General features: G+C 37.2%; 1 long non-coding RNA gene and 1 pseudogene across 1 annotated transcript; both read right to left on the minus strand.

Annotated features, from left to right (window-relative positions):
• Nucleotides 1-3,081: 3,081 nt before the first annotated feature.
• On the minus strand, nt 3,082-3,965 carry LOC137833022 (uncharacterized). The gene is made up of 4 exons (XR_011084648.1): nt 3,804-3,965; nt 3,623-3,727; nt 3,464-3,539; nt 3,082-3,388 (listed from the first exon to the last, which is right to left on the minus strand). It is a non-coding gene; the product is annotated as an uncharacterized lncRNA (long non-coding RNA).
• A 317-nt stretch (nt 3,966-4,282) lies between these two features.
• LOC137833297 (uncharacterized) lies at nt 4,283-9,502 on the minus strand (annotated as a pseudogene).
• Between the last annotated feature and the right edge of the window lie 538 nt (nt 9,503-10,040).

Consider the following 10,040-nt stretch of genomic DNA (forward strand, 5'->3'; position numbering starts at 1 on the left):
AAGGTTCATTGCCAATCTGACTAGCAATGAGACGTAAGGAAGCTAAAGGATCGTCAACTGGAACCTCACGCTTCTTTTTCGGACTTGGTGGCCGAAAAGGTTTCTACAAGATAAACAACATTTGTAGTAAATTATATGTAATATATAAATATAAATAAAAAATAATAGAATGAAATGAAATTATTACATGAGGTTTGGGCATAGATCGAATGAGCTCTCTGGGCCAGGCAACGAATGTCTGAAATGCATCGGCCACAGTGGTTACCTCATCTGAAGGTAGTGGAACACGAGCATCAGGAAATCGTACTATTTCAACTGTTACCTTCGCCACATCAGGGGAGAGAGGAACGTTATGTAAGGTGGTGGCGTTTTGATAGACTTTTCCAAGGGCCACCACCCGAGGAAGTTTGCCGCCCACTACCAGTAGCTCACAATCCTCCGTCTGCCCATTGATATCATCCCCTGATGTTGGAGGAGCCGCACAACTCCCCTTTGTGCTCTTGGGAGTGGGACTAACAAGGGGTTCAATCAGCTCAGCACAAACTTGTTGCGATAGAAACTCTTGTCGCATTCGATCATTCTCCTTTTTCATCTGTAGCCACATCAAATTAGTCTCCTTTCTCATCTCCTCCATTAATTCTTCACGTATCTTAGTCTTTATTTGAGTTTCGTTCTCTTTGGAGGAGGAGGATGACTGTCGTTCTGAAACTCCAAAATATAGTTTAATTTCGACCCCTTGTCCAGCTGCACGAACACGACCAGAGTGCTCAGGTCGTCCAATTGCTTCAACCAGGATATCGTGACGACCTTCAACAACAAATTTACCGTCGGATTCCAAGGAATCCTGCAAGAGTACACAAAAATCATATTTTCAAGCATTAATATAATTAATGCTTTAAAATAAATGAAAAAATAACTAAAAAATAACTTACAATTTTTTCGATGATAACCTCGGATTGCTCAGAACTTGGTGCACCGGACTTTTTAATTCGGGCCCTCTTCCATTTTACATGGCGAAAAGGTGGTGATGGAGGAGAAGTGACCCCTGTTTCAACATTCTCAGACAACGTCCCCTGTTTAGATTTCTCCTTTTCCACCATCAGTGTTTGCTCAAGTTTTCGATACCCCGAACGAGACATAACGTGCGGGGTAAGATTCTTCAAAGCTATCTCTTGAGCTTTCTTCCGACGATCCTGTCATAATTGAAATAAACAAACTAAAGTAAATAAGATAAACTTATTAATTTTATATAAACAAAAAAGTTACTTCACTTACCCTCCAAGCCTCATTTTCACAGTTTTCTTTAAAAAGATGCCATGTCTCTTCATCAATATGTTTGTACTTTAAACATGGATTTTCGTCTTTAAGGTCGCCAAAAATGTATCTCGAAGTCAGTCTTGACTTAAAGGTACGAAATTTGAGTCTGATATTGGATATAATCTTTGATCGAAGCGATTCCACATCAGGAATTTCAAAGTTTGTCTGCAAAATAACATCAGCAAATTAAAATTAATCAATGAATATTAAAATTATATCAAAATGTAAAGCTTACCAGAACATCCTCCCAGATCATGTTACGGTCGACCTCTGACACCTCATCCCATGAATTAATCAGAATGGAGAGCCTCTCACGAGAAACAACTCCAAGATAGCTCATAAACTCATCTGCCTTAGGACCAAAAGCCACTCCAGTGTTGACGTCAATGTCAACACGTGTCTTCTCACCAGCAGCACGTCTCAATGCGAGACGCTTCAATCTAGTAGGTCCTCTGCTGCCTTGTCCGGATCGAGGTTTAAGTGGGGTCTGATCGTCATCCATGTCTCTGTTAAAAAAATTAGGTAACAAACATTAGTTAATCTACATCGAATTAAAATCTTATAAAAATAATACATAAAAATCTAAATCTAAAATGCTTATTTACAGGTTGCATGGGGGTTGAAAGTTCATATGTAAATTCCTTCACTGTGGTCTTTACGGGTTGCATGTACATCATGAACTACATCGTCATCTTTATTAATTATCTTTGGTGTGATTGAACAGGGGTCACCATTTTCAATATCATATATGGTCTCCCCTTGTTTTTTGCTGTGTAAAACGACATACCAATGTTCTGACGTAGGATCTTTCACGTAGAAAACTTGAGATGCTTGTTGAACCATTATAAATGGCTCATCTCGATACCCTATCTTTCGAAAGTCCACTAGTGTGAATCTTGAATCATCAATTTTAACCCCACTTTTATTGTCAACCCATTTACACTTGAAAACTGGAACGGAAAACATAGTGTAGTCAATCTCCCATATCTCTTCTATAAAACCATTGTATGCCATTGATCCAAGTACTGGATTTGTATCTTTCGAAATCGAAAACTGCATTGACTCGGCTTCAAGAGTAACACCAGAATTTTGAATTGTACTCTTTTCATCCATGGACTTCGTGTAAAATATACAATTATTCACTTCGTACGCTGTACATGAGATGACATCAAACTTCAATCCAGCAGCCAACCAGGTCAAGGTCTCTGATGCCGTTGAATCCTTGAACACCTCGTCTTTAAACCAAGGCATGAAAGTTCTATTATGTTCCATCAAGACCCATTTCCCTGCTTGTCTTGGGTTATTTGCCTTCACAATGGCTTCACTAGTACAAAAAGGTAAATTAACGACGGTTAAAATCGACATTTAAAGACGGTTCCAGAACCGTCGTTATTACAGGCGTCGTTAAAAGATATGAATTTTTAACGACGGTTCTGGGAACCGTCGTTATAAGTCCATACCTTTTAACGACGGTTGTGAAAAGAGTCGTTAAAAGTGGTTTCTATTTTTCAAAAAAAATTACGTGACTTTCAAAGACGGTTCCTATAGGAACCGTCGTTATAAGTGTCCCTTTTAAAGACGGATCCAAGTGGAACCGTCGTTATATGTACTGTTTAAAAAAAAAAAAAAAATTATTTTTTAAAAAATCTCAAATAACCTGCATAAAGTTTTCAATTCCAGAAAATAAAAACATTTCAAATCATAATTTAAATATAAAAATTACATACAACAAATTATAACATAATACAAAAAAGTTTGGTAATATATGAAAAAATTTGTCATTGTAATGATTTATCTATACTAGAGTGTTATACATGGTTACAAAATACTTTGACCATGTTGTTCTCACATACTCCAATGCTTCTAAATCTAGCGGGTGTTGGTCGTTGAACAACTGTGACATTTGAAATATTTTGAATTAGTGCATGATTAATAAATCTCAAATTTTAAAGTGTTTATTGTATTGAGGTATTACCTTATCCCAACCTTTCATAATTTCAGCTTGCAAAATAGTCAACATCCACTGCATAACATAATAACCGCACTCATAATTTTGAGGTTGCCTGTTGGACTGCATGTGAAAATAAATGTATTAAATGAATGAGTGAAACACATTAAATTAAGTGAACAAATATACTTTAAATACCTTAAGGTACATCCAAGTGAGTTTTTGTGCGTTTGAAGTTCTCCTCCCACACAACATATTATATCCAGAGTAAGCACTAAAATAATAAGATTTCATGTTAGAATACATAACATTATATAATATATAAGTAATAATAAATGTTAAATGAAACTGTCGTACCTATCTATAATGTTTTTAAAATAGGCAGGAGGTTTTTTATGCAAGGAGCAAAACCATGCAGCGGTATGATCTTGAACAGATATGATCAATAGTTGCCAATGACGCCTGTATAACAAATCAGTTAATTAGTTTCTCTTATTTCAATAATTTATTAAAACTTATTTAATAAATAAGAACTTACTCATGGATGTACGGAGCAAAATAAATGTGTTTTCCACCATTCTTTAAGGCAGTGGTGATGTATGTTTGTGTTTCCGACTTCTTGTTTCCAATTGATTGAGTGATTTGAGGGTCTAAAAACCCATATATATTATGTTTCCCCTCATCAAAGCATAATCCAGAAAGATACCTAAATTTCAATAAGTTAGTACTAGTATATTTAATAAATCAAAAGTATAAAGAATTTAAAATTTGAACTTACATCATTCATAATTGCAGAACTGTTATGTTAATCTCTTGATCTCCGGATGCAAGGTCCAACAAATCAGACATGTGAACGTACAACGGTAGATTACTATGCCTTCCAAAAACATTGGCATCCCATGGAACCTCTAAGACGGTTGTATCTAAAGCTGTAGCAACTTCCACCAATGCCGCCAGAGGATCATCAATGGAGACTATTTTCTTCTTTCCCAGAGGCAAATTTGTCTTAGGTTCCTGCTACTCATCAAAACAAAAAATACTTAAATTAGTTAGAATGTAATATATCATAATTGTATTAGTATTAGTGCAAATATATACCATAGAGTCTATAGGTCTGACGAGATGTCTAGGCCAGGCAACGAAAGTATGTAATGCCTCTGCCACAATTGTCACCTCTGATGTCGGCACAGGAACTGCAAGATCACCATAAAGGACCTTCTCCACCGTGACCTTCATCAAATTAGAAGAAAGAGGCACATTGTGTAACATTGTGACCCCTTCATAACACTTACCCAAGGCAACGAATCGGGTTGAGGAATTACACTCAACATATAATTCGCATTGGCTAGTTGAGCCAAAGTCATCCCCTGATAGATCAACTGCCGAACAACTCCCTTTAGTGCTGACTTTCTTAATAGGAGGCGGAGGTGGTTCATCTTCTACCATAGTAGGTGGTTGCTGTGAGTGTCCTAAACCCTCCAACCGCTTTTTGAACTCCATTTCCATTCGCGCACTAAACTCCTCCATGAAGCTTTCTTTAAGCTCTTGAGTTACCTCAGCCTTTAACTGCTCACGTAGTTGTAGTAAATACTCTTGGCTAGGTTCATTGGACAATTGTTCCTTGCTGTGTGATGGAGGTCCAAAGTATGACCGAATCCCAACCCCATATCCAGCTACACGAACACGTCCAGGGTGTTCAGGTCGTCCGAGAGCAACATTAAGAATATCATTGCGACCACATGGTTTAAAAGTCCCCTGTGTTGATTGCTCATTAAGAGAATCCTAAAACAAATGAAAAGAAATTGACAAACTTCAACACATTGAATTTAAAATAACACATAGAATTTAAAATAACACATTGAAAAGAAATTGTCAAACTTACAATGCGTTCAACTGTTTCTTCTGTAGACTTAGAACTCCATGTCCCTAATGTGTTTATACGGGCACCCTTCCACATCTCATGTCGGAGTGGTGGGGATGGAGGTCTTAAAGAATCTACACTATTCATTTCCTCAATGGAAGTAGAACGTGCTTTAATCTTTTCTTCAAGCATCCTCTGCTCTAGCAACTTATAACCACCACGAGACAATAGGTGTGGGGTATCATTATGTGCCTGATTGGCTTTTGCTTTGTTTCGAACCTCCTATCATAACACTCAAAATTTAGTAATACGTTAATATAAACTATATTCAAATATAAAAGTGATACTAACCTGCCATTTTTCAGTTTGTCGAATATTGACAAACTGCTGCCAAGTTTCTTCATCAATGGATGCATATTTTGCACAAGGATTTTCTTCTTTCCTTTTCCCATATATATAATCTGTTGTCAATTTTGATTTAAACTGACGAAACTTGACACCCACATCTGAAAGAACCTTCGCTTTCAAGGTTTCCACATTCGGGATGTTGTAATGTGTCTACATTGTTTGAAAGAATTAGTTCATAAAAAAAACAAAGTATAAAAGAACTTTAGATTTAGCAAAGTAAAAACAGTTACATACCAGAATATCTTGCCAAATCATGTTTTTCTCGTGGTCAGTCACGTAATCCCAAGACTGAGTTAAGATAGAGATCCTTTCACGAGAAAGTACTCCGAGATAACTCCTATATTTCTTTGCATGTTGCCCAGTGGGCACACCAGTGTGGATATCAATAGACAAAGGTATTTTGTCATCTTTAGTTATCTTCTTAAACATATTCTTCAATCTTGTAGGTCCTCTACCAGTTTTTGAATGGGAAACTTTATCATCTGCCATGTTCCTGTTATCAAAAAAATATAATAAGCATCAAGAATATGAAATATAATAAAAATGAAATATATTGTAAAACTAAACATGAATCACATGTACATACAAATATATATTCCTTCATCATGATCATTTCGAGTTGCATGTACAACATCAGCAACATCCTCGTACTCTTTATTGATGGTCGTTCTTGTAAGTGATTCAATCTCACAAATGTCATTGTTTGTATCTTCTGGGTCATTATGTTTTTTTTTTCCATGTAGCACAACAGACCAGTGGTCAGACGTAGGATCTTGGATATAGAAAACTTGGGAAGCTTGATGTGCCATTATAAATGGTTCGTCATGATAACCTATCTTTCGAAAGTCAACCAAAGTCATTCCTGATTCATCAACTTTGACACCAGTCTTATTGTCAACCCACTTGCATTTGAAAACAGGTACAGTAAACTTGGTATAATTAACTTCCCAAATCTCTACTATGACACCATAATAAGGCATTGATCCCACAACAGGATTTTGATCCTTTGCAGTTGAAAACTGCATAGACTCTGCCTCCAAGGTGACTCCGCTATTTTGCACTGTACTCCTATCATCTCGAGACTTTGTGTAAAACAAACAACCATTTACTTCATAGCCAGAACAACATAAAACATCAAATTTGAGACCGTTTGCAAGCCATGTTAATGTTTCAGATGCTGATGGATCATTCATTATTTGTTGCTTAAACCATGACATGAAAGTTTTGTTATGCTCAATTAACACCCATTTTTCTGATTGTCTTGGATTTTTATATTTGACAATGTCTTTGTGTGTATCTAAGTATGGTAACACCTCATCAGTGTTATTCAAGATATACAAGTGTGCTTGCAGAACCTCTTCTCTAGATTTGCTTATGACATGTACACCTCTTGAAGATTTACTTATGAATCTACGAGAGTGCCAAGCTTTTTCAGGAACTCCTATACATTTGGCTTTTGACATGTACTCGGAACAAAACTCAATAGATTCTTCTGAAATGTATCTTTCAATAATGGAAGCTTCTGGACGACATTGATTCTTCACATATCCCTTCAAAATCTTCATGTATCGTTCAACTGGATACATCCATCGCATATAAACTGGCCCACACAATCTGATTTCTCTTACAAGATGAACAACCAAGTGTACCATAATATCAAAAAAAGATGGAGGAAAAAACATCTCGAGTTGACACAAGATAACAATTATTTCTTCTTCATGTTCATCCAACTTCTGAGAGTCAATCTCTTTACTACATATGGAATTGAAAAATGAACATAGTCGAGTGATTGTATGCCTAACATTTTTGGGCAAGATTCCACGAATAGCCACTGGTAATAATTGTTGCATCAGAACGTGACAATCATGTGACTTTAAGCCAATTAGTTTCAAATCATTCATAGATACAAGACTCTTCACATTTGAAGAGTAGCCTTGTGGTACCTTAACACCTTTAAGACATTCACAAAAACTTGTTTTCTCTTTCTTTGACAATGTGTAACACGCTGCAGGCAAGTATGTACGTTTACCAACTTCTCTCGGTGCCAATTCCTCTCGTATATTCATTTCAATCAAATCCAGACGTGCATTCACACCATCCTTTGTTTTGCCTTTAATGTTCAGAAGTGTTCCTATTAGACTGTCACACACATTCTTCTCTACGTGCTTTACATCTAGACAGTGTCTAACATCCAACTTACACCAATACGGAAGATCAAAAAAGATTGATCTCTTCTTCCATATTTCACTCACCGTTTGCTTCTTCTTCATTTTTCCAAAAGTCACATTAACATTTTTGATTTTTTCATAAATTTCAACACCACTTAAGGGAGTGGGACAAATGTCATGTTCTTGGTATCCGTTAAAAGCTTTTTTCAATCGACGATACGGATGATATTTCTTTAGAAATCTACGATGCCCAAGATACACGGTTTTTCTTCCATGTTTCAACTGCTCATAAGATGTCTTGTCTTGACATATTGGACATGCTCTATGGCCTTTCACACTATAACCTGACAAGTTCCCATATGCAGGGAAGTCATTGATAGTACAAAACAACATCGCATGCAATCGGAAAGATTCATTTTTAAACGCGTCAAACACATCAACCCCTTCATTCCACAATAATTTCAAATCTTCAATCAATGGATTAAGATAAACATCTATGTCATTTCCAGGTTGTTTTGGACCAGAGATCATCATAGATAACATCATGTATTTGCGCTTCATACACAACGCAGGAGGTAAGTTGTAAATCACTAACAAAACGGGCCATGAACTATGATTACTACTTAAATTTCCAAAGGGATTCATTCCATCAGTTGCCAATCCAAGTCTTAAGTTTCTTGATTCTTTTCCAAATTCAGGAAATTCTTTATCAATATTCTTCCACTGCAAAGAATCAGCAGGATGACGAAGTAATCCATCACATTTTCTATTATCTGCATGCCACCTAAGGTTTTTAGCGTCATCTGCATTTGCAAACAAACGCTTAAGCCTTGGAATTATCGGAAGATACCAAACAACCTTAGCAGGAGGACCTTCCTTTGTCAATTCATCAATTTCACCATTCTGACCAACCTTAACCTTATAGCGTGACAAACCACACCTGGGACATCTTCTTAAATCTTCATACTCATTTCTGTATAAAATACAATCGTTAGGACATGAATGTATTTTTCTATACTCCATACCCATTGGACAAAGTATTTTTTTCGCCTCATAATTTCGATTGGGCAAGGTATTTCCTTCTGGAAGCATGTCCTTAAGCAATTGAAGCAATTCTGTAAAACTTTTGTCGGTCCATCCATTCATTGCCTTCAAATTCATCAACCTTAACACTGCTGATAATCGTGTGAAGTTAGTTGAACCAGGATACAAAGGAGTCTCTGCATCATTAGACATATTTTCAAAAACTACATTAGCAAATGATTATGCTCCCACGTCACGAATCATGTCTTCTAATCTATCATCCATTGAGAAATGAACTTCCTCCGAACCTCCGTGCACACTTGGCAAGTCTAACAATTCACCATGCCACGTCCATGTCGTATAACTTTTCAAAAATCCATCACACAAAAGATGTTCTCTAATTTCGGAAACACTCAATATCCTTCCATGCAAACAATTGACACAAGGACACCTTATTCTTACTCCATTATGATTACTAATGGCATTATGTTGCGCAAACTGTAAGAATTCTTCAACCCCTTTTTCGTAAGCATCACTTATCCTTGGTGTATTAATCCAACTCCGATCCATAAAATTGGTAAACTAAGAAAATCTATATCAAAATTTGCGAAAGTCAAACACCTCGAACTCAAGATAAATGTATTCAATATAATCAAATGACTATCTAATTTATTTTAAAACTAAATCAAAATTGCCGAAGGTCGGACACCTCCGGACTCAGAATCAGTACGTTCAATATGTAAAAACAATATCTAAATATTAAAAACTAAATCAAAATTGCCGATGGTTGGACACCTTCGGACTCAGAATCAGTATGTTCAATGGGTAAAAACAATATCTAATATAAATCAAAATTGCCGAAGGTCGGACACCTCCGGACTCAGAATCAGTACGTTCAATAGATAAAAAAAATATCTAATATAAAATAAAATTTAATATATTAATAAAAAATTACTAACCTGGAAATGGAGCAAAATAAATGTAGCAGAAAAGTTCCCGCCTTTACGTGGGAATGTTGGCGTGGAGGCTTACAAGCAAGGGACTAAGCGGAAAGGCGGAGGCCACGGAGCAAAGCACGGCGACGGTGAGAGAAACGACCTTGCACGCACTAACGGGGCGAGGCGCGGCGGTGGCGAGTCGCAGCGGTTAGGAGTCGCGGTGGTTGCGAAGCGCGGTGGTGGCATGCGCGACGTCCGACAGTGACCAGGCGCGACGTACGGCGGTCGGGAGGCGCGGAGTTCTGCGATGGCGAGGCGCAGCGGTCGAGAGGCGCAGTGGTACGAGGGAGACGATGCGTGCGGAGGTGACCCACGAC

This window comes from Phaseolus vulgaris, chromosome 6 (genome assembly GCF_000499845.2).
Source record: "Phaseolus vulgaris cultivar G19833 chromosome 6, P. vulgaris v2.0, whole genome shotgun sequence".
Lineage (NCBI taxonomy): Eukaryota > Viridiplantae > Streptophyta > Magnoliopsida > Fabales > Fabaceae > Phaseolus > Phaseolus vulgaris.